Raw genomic sequence first — 14,968 nt, 5'->3', positions numbered from 1 at the left:
CTCCTTGGATTAAGGGCGTTCCCAGTTTAAGACCTTGGGTTTTAGGGAAGTTCGATGTTGAGGATTATTGCTGCTGGAAATAGGGCGTTCCTGCTACCTGAGCTCCTTTTGAGTTCTCTTGAGATTCAGAGAGGATTTTGGGAAGAAAGCCTCGTGGAGTAGGTGAATTGGGTGGCAGCAGAACAGGGATTGCCCCAGAGCGTGTGTGGAGGCCGATGTGAGTTCGGGAATAAAGATTGCTGTTTGAATCTACAAAGCTGTGGTGGCTCGTGATTCTGTGCCCAGCCAAGACATTGGCACCATGAATAAGATAAATTTGCATCTTTATTTTCTTTTAAATGTTTAAATCATTTCCTCTTACTAGGAAGAGGAAAGAGGGGGGGGGGGGGAAGAAGGAGGAGGAGGAGGAGGAGAGGAAGGGAGAATGTTCCAGATCCAAGGGGGGAGGCATGTGCAAAGGCCCTATGGTAGGAGCTTGACAGGTGTGAAGATCAGTGAGGATGGACTAGGATGAAAGAAAGGTAAAGAGGAGAACAGGAAGGGGGTGGAGACAGAAGCCAGACCCTACAGAGCCTTGTGGGTCATCTTAAAGAGTCTCTCACCTTTATTTAAAAGCAACAGAAACCACTGGGCAACTTTTGACTGGGCGGAGAGAGAGCAGCAGATGTGCCCTTGGCTGACATCTAGAGCAAGGAAGTGACCTCTCCAGATGCTGGCACAGAGCAGGTGCCCAGAGCTGGAGAGTGAGGATCAGCTCCAGGACAGCTGGTTCTCTGGTGCCACTGGGAAGACACTGGCCACTGGGGGGAAGGTCCTTCCTCCAGGGGGCAGGAGGGAGGATGGGGGTGGGGATGTCACTTTTCTTCCACTTCGGCTTTTCCTCCCAAGCCTGCAAGTGAGAGTGGAATCAAGTATTGAAATCACTGAGCCCAGCACAGGGAGGGAGTTTTTGGTTATTGCTGTTGAAGTACTTACTGGGAAACAATTAAAAAAAAAAAAAAAACTGGACAGTTGGCTCCAAGTTTCAGGTTACCTACCCCTTTCTCTGTATTTGGTTGTGAGCGGGTCTTAGATGTTCCCAGAGCTTAATGGGAACTTGGTAGGTGTTAGAGGAACTGACAGAGGGACAAGGGATGGGGCTTCAGATACATGTTCACCTTTCCTCCTCCCTCAAGTGCCGCAGTCTTGGCTGGGCACAGAATCACGAGCCACTCAAGCAGGAACAAAACTTTATTTCGAAAAAGCCGACGCCGGCAAGCCAAACCCGGTCCTCCCACACGGGCGTTCACCGGACCGCGCGTCCCCGGAACCGGGGGTCCCCCGGACCTCCCCCGGAATTCCCTCCTACTATCCTTCCCCAACCAATGGGAACTCTCCATGAGTCCCGTAACATGAATCCGGTAGCAGGCCAAGGTGAACAGCGGGAGTCCAATTTCCATATGAATGTAAATCTTAACATAATCATCTCAGTGGCTAGCTGGCGTCACTTTACAACCAAAGGTGCCATACATCGTATATTTGCTTGTGGCTCCTAGCACTCAAGCCCACAGCCCTTCGCATGGGCAGAGATGCCTTGTGCCCTTGAGAAAGTTCCTTCCCTTGGATTTGGATTCTCCATGTGAAAATAGGGAGGAAGATTAAATCAAGGTCAACCTGGACTCTATTGTTTTATAAATACCACATCTAGTATTTCCCCGTGACCCTGGCCTTGGTAAGGATTTATTTCCCAAGCTCAGCAATGCGGTGGGAGAGGGACTCATTCCCAGTTCTTTTGCTGATGTCTCCCGGACCTGGGATCCTGGCCTTCTGCTGCAAGTGGGTCCAACTTTCAGCCCCCAAAGCTTCCCTCCCACAGCTGCTCCAGCTCTGCCAACCTTGGCCGGGGGCACTGGCTCCTCTTGTGTGTCCTCAATGCCTGGGCTGCCCAGCTGGGGGATACTGAAGGTACAAGGTGGTGCCCAGGCCAGCCTGGGGTTGTTCCCTTGAGCCCGACTCCATTCGGGGCTGGCAGGGGAACAACCACACACAAACACACGTGGTGCTGTGGAAATGAAGAATGCACAGTGGACCCTCGGGAAAGCAGGTTCTTCACAACTCTACAGCCTGCCTTCCTAGGCTACTTGGAATTGAAGGAGTGCTGACCTCCTGCTGGCTTGGGCCTGGGGGTCAGGAAGGGGATGGAAAGCTGCCTTTACCAGTGCCACAAGCCGAGCTGCCTGGGGTGAGCCTGGAAGCACAGGTCTGAATTCTGGGTTTGTTCAGATTCTGGGGGAAATCTCAGTTTCAGAACCTGGTCACTTTGTGGGCACCCTGGTGCAGGCCTGTCATCCCAGCGGCTCAGGAGGCTGAGGCAGGAGGTTGGACAGTTCAAAGCAGCTTCAGCAACTTAGCAAGGCCCTAAGCACCTCAGTGAGACCCTGTCTCAAAATGAAATATTAAAAAGGGGCTGGGGATATGACTCAGGGGTTAAGGGCCCTGGGCTGAATCCTTGATACCAAAAAAAAAAAAAAAAAAAGAAAGAAAGAAAGAACTTGGTCTTTTAATTGATAAATATTTAAATACTTATTGAAGCATGAATAGTTGGCCAATGGTGGTTCTCAGTTGCCTTGCTGAAACTTGCAGCTTGTAACTTTACACTGGGTCTTGAGAATGAAACCTGAACTTCTTAACTTGGCCCAAAAGGCCTATGGGAGCGGATCCCGGGGCCTCCTTCTCCATCACTTCCTAGCACAGCTCCAGGTCCCTTGCTCTCTTCAGGGACCCAGCTGTCCCCCCTGCTTGAACTGGTCTCCCCTGGCTCTGAAGTTCTTTCATCCTTTAGGTCACCCTGTCTGTTGAGAGCCACAGCCGAGTCAGGATGGCACCTGGCATTGCCAGAAGGAGTGGTTGAGAGGTGACACCAGGGAGCCATTAAGATGATGATAATTAAGTTAAGCTGTGTATAATTGCTGTGACTGCATAATGCTGAACTGTGACTGCATAATGCTGAACTGGCTGTGTATTCAGTTGTATATGGACCCCTGCTGTCCCGCAATAGGGCGGTTCCTGCTGTCTGGGACGCCCTGCTACTTTTGAGTTCAGTTCTTGATGGGTTCCTGTGGAGTTCCTGCATGCGGAGCCTGGGGGAGAGCTGGGGAGTGCGTGTGGAGTGCTGGTGGAGTTCGGGCAATAAAGGAGTTCCTGTTTGAACCTACAAGTGCCTTGTGGCAGCTCGGTTATTTTGTGCCCAGCTAGACTGCGGCACCTGTCCCCAACAGCCTCCTTTGACCAACCTGTTAAGAACAGATCACACAGGACTGAGGGTGCAGCTCAGTGGTAGAGCGCTTGCCTAGCACGTAGGAGGGGCCAGGTTCAAAATAAAAATAAGTACATAAATAAATAAGAGTTATTTTTTAAAAACAGGCCACATGCCTGTCATTCTGTATCATCCCCAGTCTTTCATAGCACTCATCCTGACATGAAGTAGGTTCCCGTCACTCGTGATGGCTGTCTTGTCAAGCCTCCGAGGACACAGAACATCAACCACCCTGCTCCTAGGGGAAGAGGGCGGCTCTGGTCATGGCATGTTCACCAGGCCATCAGTACCCTGCCTCCTGTAATGTGCATTTATGTTTAGAAACTCCTTTTCAGATCTTTATCATTGATTCATTGACATTGAACTCACGGCCCACACTGCTCCCGCCCCATGCAGCTTATCTGGTGGGTGTTTGCTCTGTAAGGTGCAGCATGGCTGGACACCCCAGTAGCCCTTGGGCACTCTGTCTGGGGACTATTTAAACCAAAACTGTCAACAAAAATGTGATACTAACCTGGCAGCTAAAAAAACATTTGGTCACTGTGTGAGAGCTAAACCAAGAAGGTGGATCTCCTCTCACTCAGCCTCAGCTGGGACTGTTTCTTTCTCTTTTTTTTTTTTTTTTTTGGGGGGGTGGGGGTGGGGGATGAGGGATGGGGGTGCTGGGTACTGTGGATTGAACTCAAAGGCACTCAACTACTGAGCCACATCTCCAGCGCTAATTTGTATCTTATTTAGAGACAGGATCTCACTGCATTGCTTAGTGCCTTGCATTTGCTGAGGCTGGCTTTGAACTCGTGATACTCCTGTCTCAGCTTCCCCAGCCACTGGGACTACAGGCATGTGCCACCATGCCTAGCTGTGACTGTGTGCCTTAGTGCGGTCTGGCATAGCAACATGCATAACATGGGTGCCTCCTAAGCAACAGAAATTCAGTTTTCACATTTCTGGAGGGTAGGAAGTCCAAGATGAAGGTGCCAGCAGACTCCATGTCTGGTGAGGACCTGCTTCCTGGTTCATAGGCTGCCATCTCTTCACTGTGTGCTCATATGCCACACAGGAGGAGGGAGCTCTCCAGTGTCTTTTTTATAAGGTCATTAACCCCATCCACAAGGTCTCCACCCATATGAACTAACCACCTCCCCAAGGCCACCTCACGGTGGGGTCAGGATTCCAACAATCCTTCTGTAGGAGTGCTTAGGGGACAACTCAGGTTTTTTGTGCACTCTGCATGTGCATTTCAAAGCGAGCTTGAAGGTGCTGTGAGCACTGAACTTGAGGCTACAAATATACTTAGCAAGTAAGTGGATTCAAATACAGAATCTGTGAACAGTGAGTTATAAAAGCAGAATCCATGAACAGCATATCATTATTTTTATTCCTTCATTTGTTCACTGTTTGATGTCTTTCTCCTCCACGTGACTTCAGGAGGACCAGACTGCTTGTATCACCCATCATTTCTCCCTCAGCTCTTAGCAGAACTGATTTGGACCTCTGGTATTGTTGAGCTGCTGATGAACCAAAGAATTAAATGAAACTCTGGAATTGCTGTTTTGTGAGATGGATTAATAACCCAATATTCACATCACTATTATTTGCCTATTTATTTTTTTTAAAGAGAGAGTGAGAGGAGAGAGAGAGAGAGAGAGAGAGAGAGAGAGAGAGAGAGAGAGAGAGAATTTTTAATATTTATTTTTTAGTTCTCGGCAGACACAACATCTTTGTTGGTATGTGGTGCTGAGGATCGAACCTGGGCTGCACGCATGCCAGGCGAGCGCGCTACCGCTTGAGCCACATCCCCAGCCTATTTGCCTATTTATTGATGGCCAAAATAAAACAGCTTTCCAAGGGCTTATTTTTTCCTGACCAAATGCACAAAAGACTGATGTAGGGAGCTAGAGATGCAGCTCAGCAGAAGAGCACTTGTCTTGCATGGGTAAGACTCTTAAATTCAATCTCTAGTATTGAAAAACAATTAATTTTTTTCTTGGGCATTAGATTTTTCCAGAAACCCAAATAATTATGTGCAGCCTCCTAGTATCTATTGACTTATTTTTTAGAAAAAGTTTGCAAGAGGCTCTGGCATTAAAGAAATGAAGAGAGTGGATACAGGTAGGCTGGATTTGATCGGGGCACACTGTATACATGTATTGAAATATCACAACAAATCCCATCAATATAGAAGATTATTATATGTTCATCAAAAATAATTTGTGTTTTTAAAGAAAAGAAACAGGAAGTGGGGCTGAGGATATAGCTCAATTGGTAGAGTGCCTGCCTTGCATGCACAAGGCCCTGAGTTCAATCCCCAGCACCAAAGAAAGAAAGAAACAGGAAGTAGAGAGGGCTCATATATCACATGCCTCCCCATTACGCAGTATGCACAGCCCCTAAATGCACACATAATTCAATTCTGAAAATGTGACTAATGTCCAAAGTACAAAAATCAAACAACAAATTCATTCTATAAACAAAGGCACATCGATACCTAAGAGTAAAAACTGGTATATATTTCTGATTTTACTTTCACTTTTAGTCACAATCTTCAATGATAGAGTTCCAATTGTATCTTTTTCCTTGACAAATCAAAGAACCAGCAACAGGTTTAAGAATATCCAGTAGAGGCTAAAGACTCAACCCTTTCAACAAATCTAATGATTTCTTGTCTTTATATCAAAGAGTTCATGAGGCACATATCCCTTTTTAAACAACGCTATTGAGATATAACTCAGATGCTATATATTTTATTCATTTAAAATAAACAATTAAATCCAGGTACAGTGGCATACATCTATAACCCCAGCCACCCTAGAGGCTGAGGCAGGAAGATCGCAAGTTCAAAGCCAGCCTCAGCAATTTTAACAAGGCCCTAAGCAACTTAGCAAGACCCTGTCTCAAAATAAAAAAGTATTCATAAATGGCCGGGGATGTGGCTCCACGGTTAAGCACCTCAGGTTCAATTGCTAGTACCAAAAAAAAAAGAAAATGTCCAATTCAACATTTTTAGTATATTCACAAAGTTGTTCAATTGTCACCACTATCCAAAAGAAAAGTGAGGACCCGGGAGGTAGGCGAGCGAGAAATGAAAGACAGAGACTAGGCAGAGATCCACAAGAGAGTTTATTCGTCAAAGGCCAACTCTCCATCATGGAGAGAGGCAAAACAGGCTTGGGGTTCTGGACTTTATGGGGCAGGCTCAAGGATTAGAGCTGGGCGGATCCTAATGCGGAGGTTAGGAGTGGGGTTGCTATGTGGGACTGGTGATATGCCTTGGGGGAAAGCGAAATTTTTCTTAAAATGGCAGCTGCAAGGACCTTACAATATCTAAATCCAGAATGTTGGGGGGGGGTTTGTTTGTTTGTATTGTTTTTTTTTTTGTTTTTTTTTTTTTGTGGTGATGGGGATTGAACCCAGGGCCTTGTGCATGCAAAGCAGTCACTCTACCAACTGAGCTATATCCTCAACCCCAGAATGTTTTGTCCCTGCAAAAACAAAATCTGTACCCGTCATAGGCACTGCTCACTCCAAGCCTCCGATTCCTTCTACTCCTGGGAACTACTCATCTACTTCCTGTTGAAAGGGTAAAGTTTCTAAGCTGCAAAGCCTGAGTTAAAATGTAAAGGACTAAGTATTGTAAAGTTTCTGAACTGCACACAGAACCTGAAATTCCTGAGGCAGTTAAGACAATGCCTGGTACTGACCATTTACTTGTTAAATAACCTGGACCCTGTGCAGTTTGGCACGTAGGCATTCAGGGCCCAAACCAATCAGTTTGAATGTACCCCCCTCCTTAGGACTGACCTATCACCCCCGCCCAACGACCTGTTCCCCCCAATGAATGTGCTAATCATGTTTGAGAGTTGTTGTTCAATTTTCCCGCGCCTCATGATGATTTGCTCTGATGTATTTAAAGTCCCTGCCCTCCCTAAAAAGTATACTTAAGCACTGCTCAACCCCTGCTCGGGGCTCTGGGCTGCTCTCCCTTCTTGAGTGAGCCTGGAGCCCCAGCGCGCTGGATTGGATCCTCAATAAACCCCCTTTTGCTGTTGCATGAGTCGGTCTCTTGGTGGACCCTTACACTGTCCCTGTGGATTTGCCTTTTCTGGCCAATCACTTTTTATAGTAGTGAAATCGTACAATATGTAGTCTTTTGTGATTGGCTGCTTTCATTGAGCTTAGTATTTTTAAGGTTCAACCATACTTAGCAGACATCAATGCTTCATTCTTTTTATTTCCCACTGATATTCCATGGTCAGAATATTTGACATTTTGTCTATCCATTCACTAGTTGGCGGACATTTATTCCTTCCTGTTGGCTATTATAAATAATGCTGCTATTAACAACCATGTAAAAGTAATTGTACAGATGGATGGCTTCATTTCCTTGGGTGAATACCCAAGGGTAGAATTGCAGGGTAATAAAGTAATGGTTAACATTTGGAGAATCTACTATACAGTTGTTGACGTAACTTCCTCATTTTTCAATGCTACAGCAAATGTGTGAGGATTTCAATTTCTCCCCACCCTCACTAACACTTGGAATTGTCCATCTTAGTAACACTAGCCATGCTAGTTGATGTGAAGTAATGTTACCGCTGTTGACCGGCGACGAGTCCTTGCTTCCCCGGTGTTGAAGAATAACACCAAAGAAGCACGCCGAGGCAAGGTCAGAGTAGAAATTAGAAGTTTATTAAAGGACAGCAGAAAAAACTTCTCCCGGAGGAAGAAGGGGACCCAAGAGGTGGAATCCAGTTGGCGGGCAAATGTGTTCCCCTTTTTATAGGTTTGGTGATGAAATGTAGGTTGGAGAGCCCGAGGGGTGGGACACAGGTGGACCAAAAGGGCAGGGAGGACTTTTGGGATGGGCTTATCACTCCTCTGGGATGGGCTATCTCCAAATCTGTTGGGGGCTGTTCATTAATACTTCTTTGAGGTGGACTTTGGCCTAGGGCCTTTTCGGGACTTCGTCAACATTCCATGAATTGTCCTGTGTTTTCCCTGAGTCATTCCCAGCATGGCCTCCATTTTAGATTTCACTCGGTATTAGACCCGATTTACCTAACTACACTGACTACCTAACTTTAAATCTGGCTTCAGTAATATCTAATAGTAGTTTTGATCTGCATTGACCTGATGATCAGTGGTGTTCAGCATCTTTTCATGGGTTTATTTGCCATTTATCTTCTAGGGAGAAATGTTTCCCTCTTCAAATTCTTTACTCACCTTTTAACTGGGTTGTCTCTTTATATACAGATGGTTCCTGACTTATTATGTTTTGACCTAGGATTTTTCTCTTTCAGATGGTGCAAAAGTAATATGCCTTCAGTAGAAATCATATTTTGAATTTTGATCTTTCCCAAGCAACCAATACGCAGCATATACTCACTCTCTCTCAATTTGGGACAGTAGCAATGAGTCACAGCTCAGTTAGCTGTGACTCAGTCACAGGGTGAGCCACCAACAGTCTACGGTGCACTGTGTTGACAAGCTAGGATGTTTGTAGGTGAGATGTGTTAAATACATTTTCAACGTACAATATTTCCAACATAGGATGGTGTATCTGAATGAATCCCATCTTAAGTCAAGGAACCTCTGTATTCTGAATGCAAGACCCTCATCAGATACATGACTGGCAAACATTTTTTCCCATTCTACAGTTATCTTTTCACTTGCCTGATCTGCACACACTTTTATCACTGCTATTGGGACTTTCACTTTTCTGTCCCGAAACTTTATTTTATTTTATTTTGGGGAGCGGGTATGGTACCAGGAATTGAACTCAGAGACACTCAACCACTGAGCCACATTCCCAACCCTATTTCATATTTTTTTAGAGACAGGGTCTCACTCAATTGCTTATTGCCTCCCCAAACCTGAGGCTCTGCGGACACAACATCTTTGTATGTGGTGCTGAGGATCGGCGGGCGCGCTACCACTTGAGCCACATCCCCAGCCCGCAAACCTGAGACTCTGGACTTGTGATCCTCCCGTCTCCACCTCCCATGCCCTATGGATTACAGGCATACACCACCACACACAGCTCTGTCACAACTTTACAAGGACAAGATGCAATAAAATAATCAAATACTTTCCCCAATCATTTCTGAGCACATAGATATGGAAGCAACCTGTGTGGAAACTGAGCAACAGGCTGATAAGTAGTACCATCCTGCCATCTAGCAATATGATATCTCCTCCAACACAAAGAAATCTGAACTGAGGGTACAACAGAATCTTAGGGGCATAAACATATAAATAATAACTACCACATATTAAGCACTTACTGTGTGCTAAGTGTTGAGGGCCACAGCATGGCATTCTGCCAGAAGGGAGTGGTTGAGAGGTGACACCAGTGAGCCATTGAGATGATAATGGTTATGTTAAGCTGTGTATTCAGTTGTATATGGACCCCTGCTGTCCGGCAGTAGGGTGGCTCCTAGGGTGGCTCCGGAATAGGGTGGTTCCTGCTGCCCACTACTTTGGAGTTCCTGTGGTGCGGGGTCTGAGAGGGGTAGGCGTGGAGGGAGGGAAGCTGAGAGAGTTCCTGGGGAGTGTGCGTGGAGTGCTGGTGGAGTTCGGGCAAGAAAGTTTCCTGTTTGAACATACAAGTGCTTTGTGGCAGCTTGGTAATTTGTGCCCAGCTAGACTGCAGCAGCTAAGCATTCACACTATCACGTTTAATCCCCATAATGGTCCTATTAGAAAAGTACTGACATCCCATTTCACATGAAGTTTAAACAAGGTTGTCAATGGTTCTACAGCCAGTAAGCAGCAGAACTGGGATTCCAACCAAGTGCTTCAGTGTCCTCTGTCCTTGTGCTTATCCACAATGCTTAGTCACGATGCCTGTCAAGTGCCAGACTTCAGACCAGCATCACAAGCAGAAGAAATTTTCAAGGTCATCGATGGAATGAGGAAATTAAGGACAACATTGTGGGGTTTGCATAAAGCTAAATTTATTCCCTTTCAATGACTGTCCTTTATTCTGAGATTCTTCCTGCTTTTGGCACTCCACGCCCCCATTTAAAAGTAATAGTATTAGAGAATGGGGTGTGGCTCAGTGGTAGAATGTTTGCCTATTATACACAAGGCCCTAGATTCAATCCCCAGTAACACATACACACACACACACACACACACACACACACACACACACACACTACAACTTTGCCAGGTACAGTGGTACATACCACTACCCAGGAAGCTGAGACAGGAGGATCACAAGTTTGAGGCCAGCCTGGGCAACTTAGCAAGACCTCAAATAAAAAATTTAAAAAGGTCTGAATCTGCAGTTCAGTGGTACAGCACTTGCCCAGCATGTGTCAACTCTTGGGATTCATCCCCAGTGTTAAGAAAAATGTAAAAAAATAACAATATTTGGAGATGTATTCTTATTATCATTATAAAATAGAGATGTGTAGTGAAAAATCCAAAAAGGGACAGACTTTATAAAATCAAAATTTTTCCTACTTTTCTGAGTCAGCCAGCTTTCCATTACTGTACAAAATACCCCCAGATAATCAACTTTCAAGGGGAAAAGACTTATTTGGCTCTAGGTTTCAGAGGTTTCTGTTACATGGTAACTTGTCTCGTTGACTTGATCCTGGGGTGCCACCGTAGTGCATGGAAGGATAACCGCTCACCTCATAGCCACCAGGAAACAGAGAAACAGGAAGGAGCAGGGCACAAATATTCCTTGCAAGGTGCTCTCGTTGACCTAACTTCCTCCCACTGACCCCCACCTTCAAAAGGCTCCATCACGTCCCAGTAGCGCTACAAGCTGCCAACTGAGCTTTTAGCAAAGGGGGCTTTGGGGGACACTTCCAAACCACAGCCCTCTCCTCTCCTGACAGTGTCTAGCCCAGGGGCAACCACAATTGCTAGTTTCTTGAGTATCCTTGATGTATGTGTGTGTGTGTTTACATATTTTAAGAAATACATATAGAATCATGGCACCATAGTGCATATAGTGCATGTCGGGATTCATACTGTTTTGTATTTTTTTTTACTTAATATCTCTAGTTGGATATATTTATGTATTGTAAAAACTATTTACTGTGGGCCTAGAGCTGTGGCGTGGTGCATGCCTGTAATCCCAGTGGCTCAGAGACTGAGGCAGGAGGATCAAGGATTCAAAACCAGCCTTAGCAATTTAGCGAGGCCCTATGCAACTCAGCAAGACCCTGCCTATTTTTAAATAAAACATAAAAAAGGACTGGGGATGTGGCTCAGTGGTTAAACATCACTGGGTTCAATCCTTAGTAGGGAGAGGGGAAAAACTGTTTACTGAGTCCCTGCTATAGTGATCTGTGCCCTGGAACTACTGCAACAAGACAGCTTCTGCCTTCATAGGGCTTATATTCTAACAGGAAGAATAGCAGACTGAATGCTAATAAGAAAAGACATTGGATAGAGAATGGTGGTGGGCAGGGGTGAGGGGATACCAACTCCTTTTAATCAGAGGCGGCTCTCTGGGGAGGTGACATTTAAATCAAGCCCTGAAGGATGGAACCAGTCATGGAAGGAGCAGGTAGAACAGCATCCAAGCAAAGGGAACTGGGAAGGAAGGAACTTAGCTTATTTGAAGAATTTAAGGAAGAACTACAGAGCTGAGTCATGGTGAACAAGGCAAAGAGAGAGCAGGATGTTCTGGGGGAAAGGTCCTGGGAAGGTGGTGAGGGCTTTCTTGTCTGATTCGTGTTGACACTTGCCTTGCCACTGCCAAGTGATCTAGCAACAAGCTCGAGGCCTTTTACTTCAGGCAAAAAAAATGACAGTGCCCTGGGCTGACCACCAGCCACAGGCTTGTGAAACAGAGGACAGGGGAGGATTCTAAACACCTACTGGAAGTGGAAGAAAGTGACCTCCATGATGGGTTGGTGCCAAGTGTGGAGAGAGGAAGGGAGAATCGGGTGGCACAGGTGGCTTAGTTTATGAAGCAAGAATTCAGGTGTTAGAGATAGGCTCAGCCTGAAAATCCTGGGGGGGGGGGGGGGGGCTTGGATGTTGCTATCTGGAGTTCAAGGAATCCCCGGCAGAACCACAGGGATGGGAGTTAGCAAGCTACAATGTTAGGATCTGGAGTAGGCCTGGGTATGGAAAGCAGTGTTCAGCTACTGGCTCAGGCTGGCCATTTTAAAACCTAACTTTTAGGAAGAGTTCTGGAAGGGGAGGTAGGGGAGGGGCGTACTAGGAGGGTGGATATGATGAAAATACCCTATGTGCATGTATGGAAATGTCACAGTGAGACCCATTAAGTAGCACAATTAACATGGGTTAATATTTACCGTAAAAAAAAAAAAATAGAATAAAAATAAAACCTAACTTTTCTTAAAGGCTATAAATTCAATTTACAAATCTTGTTATTTCATTTTAAATCCAGTAACTTTTCATATAAAGATAAGAACAATCACTTGCACCCATTGTTTGATTACTGTTGAACTGTTAGACTTAGTAGATTTAATCCTCCTTATACATTTAATAGATTTACTACTGCCTTAATTAATCAAATTTCCTTGGACATTTCAAACTATAATTACAAATTTAATGTGCTTGATTTTTCTCAAACATTTTAAATGCCCAACAGGGCAGACTTCCATATCTAAAAAGCTAAATCCTTCTAAGCACTTAAAAAACTGTTGTAAATTAATTAATTTAATTAATGACCTAAGGCCGGGGATGTGGCTCAAGCGGTAGCACGCTCACCTGGCATGCGTGTGGCCAGGGTTTGATCCTCAGCACCACATACAAAAAACAAAGATGTTGTGTCCACCGAAAACTAAAAAATAAATATTAAAAAAACTCTCTCTTTAAAAAAAAAAATTAATGACCTAAACTTACAAAGTAGCAAATCAGATTCTCTTAACTACTTCAAGAACCCGAAGTCCTACACAAAGCAGAACAAGGATCACAGTTCCCCTGTTGTATTTATCTTTTTAATTATCTGAATATTTATTTATTTCATTTTCTGTATATTTATTTCACTACCTGAAAGTTTGTTTACTTTCTGGAATTACAGTTACTCCCCCAACAAAGAAATCAGGATTTTCCCCCAAATATCACCTACGGCAACCAAGGCATTTCACTCTCAAATCTGTCATTTTGCCCACAAGTTTTCAAAATATTGATTGACAGGAGACATTAGGATATGATGGTGGTGAGGATAAATGATATAATACAGACGTATGGAAAGAACAGAAGTGTGTCCAGGACAAAGCTCTGAAAGTCAACATCTAGTCTTGTACCTGTAGAAAAAGTGGAGCCAACAGAAGGACTGCCTAACTCCACCAAATACAATGTGTGTAACCTCTTATTGGTCTCTCCATTTTCAGAGGCAGGGGACTTTCCAGATAATCTCAGCAAATATTGCCACCATGTACCTCTCCAGTTTTGGTCATCGCTAATCACTGTGTGTGCTTGGACTTGTTGCTCAATCTTACTGAACTCAAGATTCCATAGGCTTAAATAGGGATTGGATTCCTAAGATCCTTTTGAAGTCTAACAGCCAATAAGTTAAGTCAGGGAGCATTGTAAGCAAAAGGGCAGAGATAAGAAAACACATGTTTGGAAGAAAGTGAGTTAGGCGAGTTAGAATAGAGGAAAAAAATGCTTCCAGTGATTTATGACATGCTTTAACCTTTAAATCAGCGTGTCCTGAATTTTAATGGCATTAAGAATCATATGAGATGACTTAATTTAAATGTAGACTAAATTAATCTGTTTTAAAATGTAGATTTCTGAGCTGTTCCTTCCAAGATTTTATTTAGTATGTCTGGGATGAGGCCTGGAAATTTGTAATTTTTTTTTAAGTTCCCTAGGTGACTGGAAATTTTAGTTGGAAGACTTGGATCATACACACCTGCCAGGCACAGTAGCAGTCTCTTCAGTAAACATCATTAAGATTCAGAAACTTGGCAAATGGCAGGATTATGCAGCTGCATGTCTCCCCAGATTGGAAAATACAAGACTCAGCATCCTGTATCAGGTGGGGTTCACTGCAGAAATGGACCCAAAGTCAACCAACACACATACCCAGAATTCAGGAGACGGGAAAATTCTAAAAAGAATTGTGGCAAAGATGACTGATTATGCCCCTAATACACATTCTACATTCCAAACTTCTATCCAAGTAACAGAAACGCCCCCCCCCCCATTTTATCTAAGCACATGGCCACCAGGAACAAAGACTATATTTTTCTGCCTTCCCCATACCATTAGATATGGACAAATTCTGACCAGAGACATAGTAGGAGGTCTACCCAAGACTCCAGGCAAGTTGTCCTTAAAGAGCAAGGGTGAGCCCTCCTTCTCCCCCACCTCCTTCCTTCTAGCTAGAATGCCCTGAACACATGGAGTTCTAGTAGCCACCTTGGGAATGGAAGCCCCACATGGCAGAGCTACAAGAGAAAACTTGGTCTCTGCCAGAGGAAAACTATCTGATCACATCTAAAATTCTTGAAGGTAAGAGAAATTTTAAGCTTATTATGGAGTCTTCTGTTACCTGCCAAACCTAATCACAGCTAGTTCTGCCAATACTAATTAATGTTTATATAAGCACCTAACATGTGCCAGGCACTATTATAAGTGGTTGACATGTATTAACTCAGATAATCTTCACAATAATCCTAAGAAGTTACTATCAACCCCATTTTACAGATGAGGAAACTGGAGCCA

Source organism: Spermophilus citellus, assembly GCF_964194105.1.
Source record: "Spermophilus citellus genome assembly, chromosome: 1".
NCBI classification, from domain to species: Eukaryota; Metazoa; Chordata; class Mammalia; order Rodentia; family Sciuridae; genus Spermophilus; species Spermophilus citellus.
The sequence above is the reverse complement of the archived record's forward strand: the minus strand, read 5'-3'. Positions refer to the sequence as shown.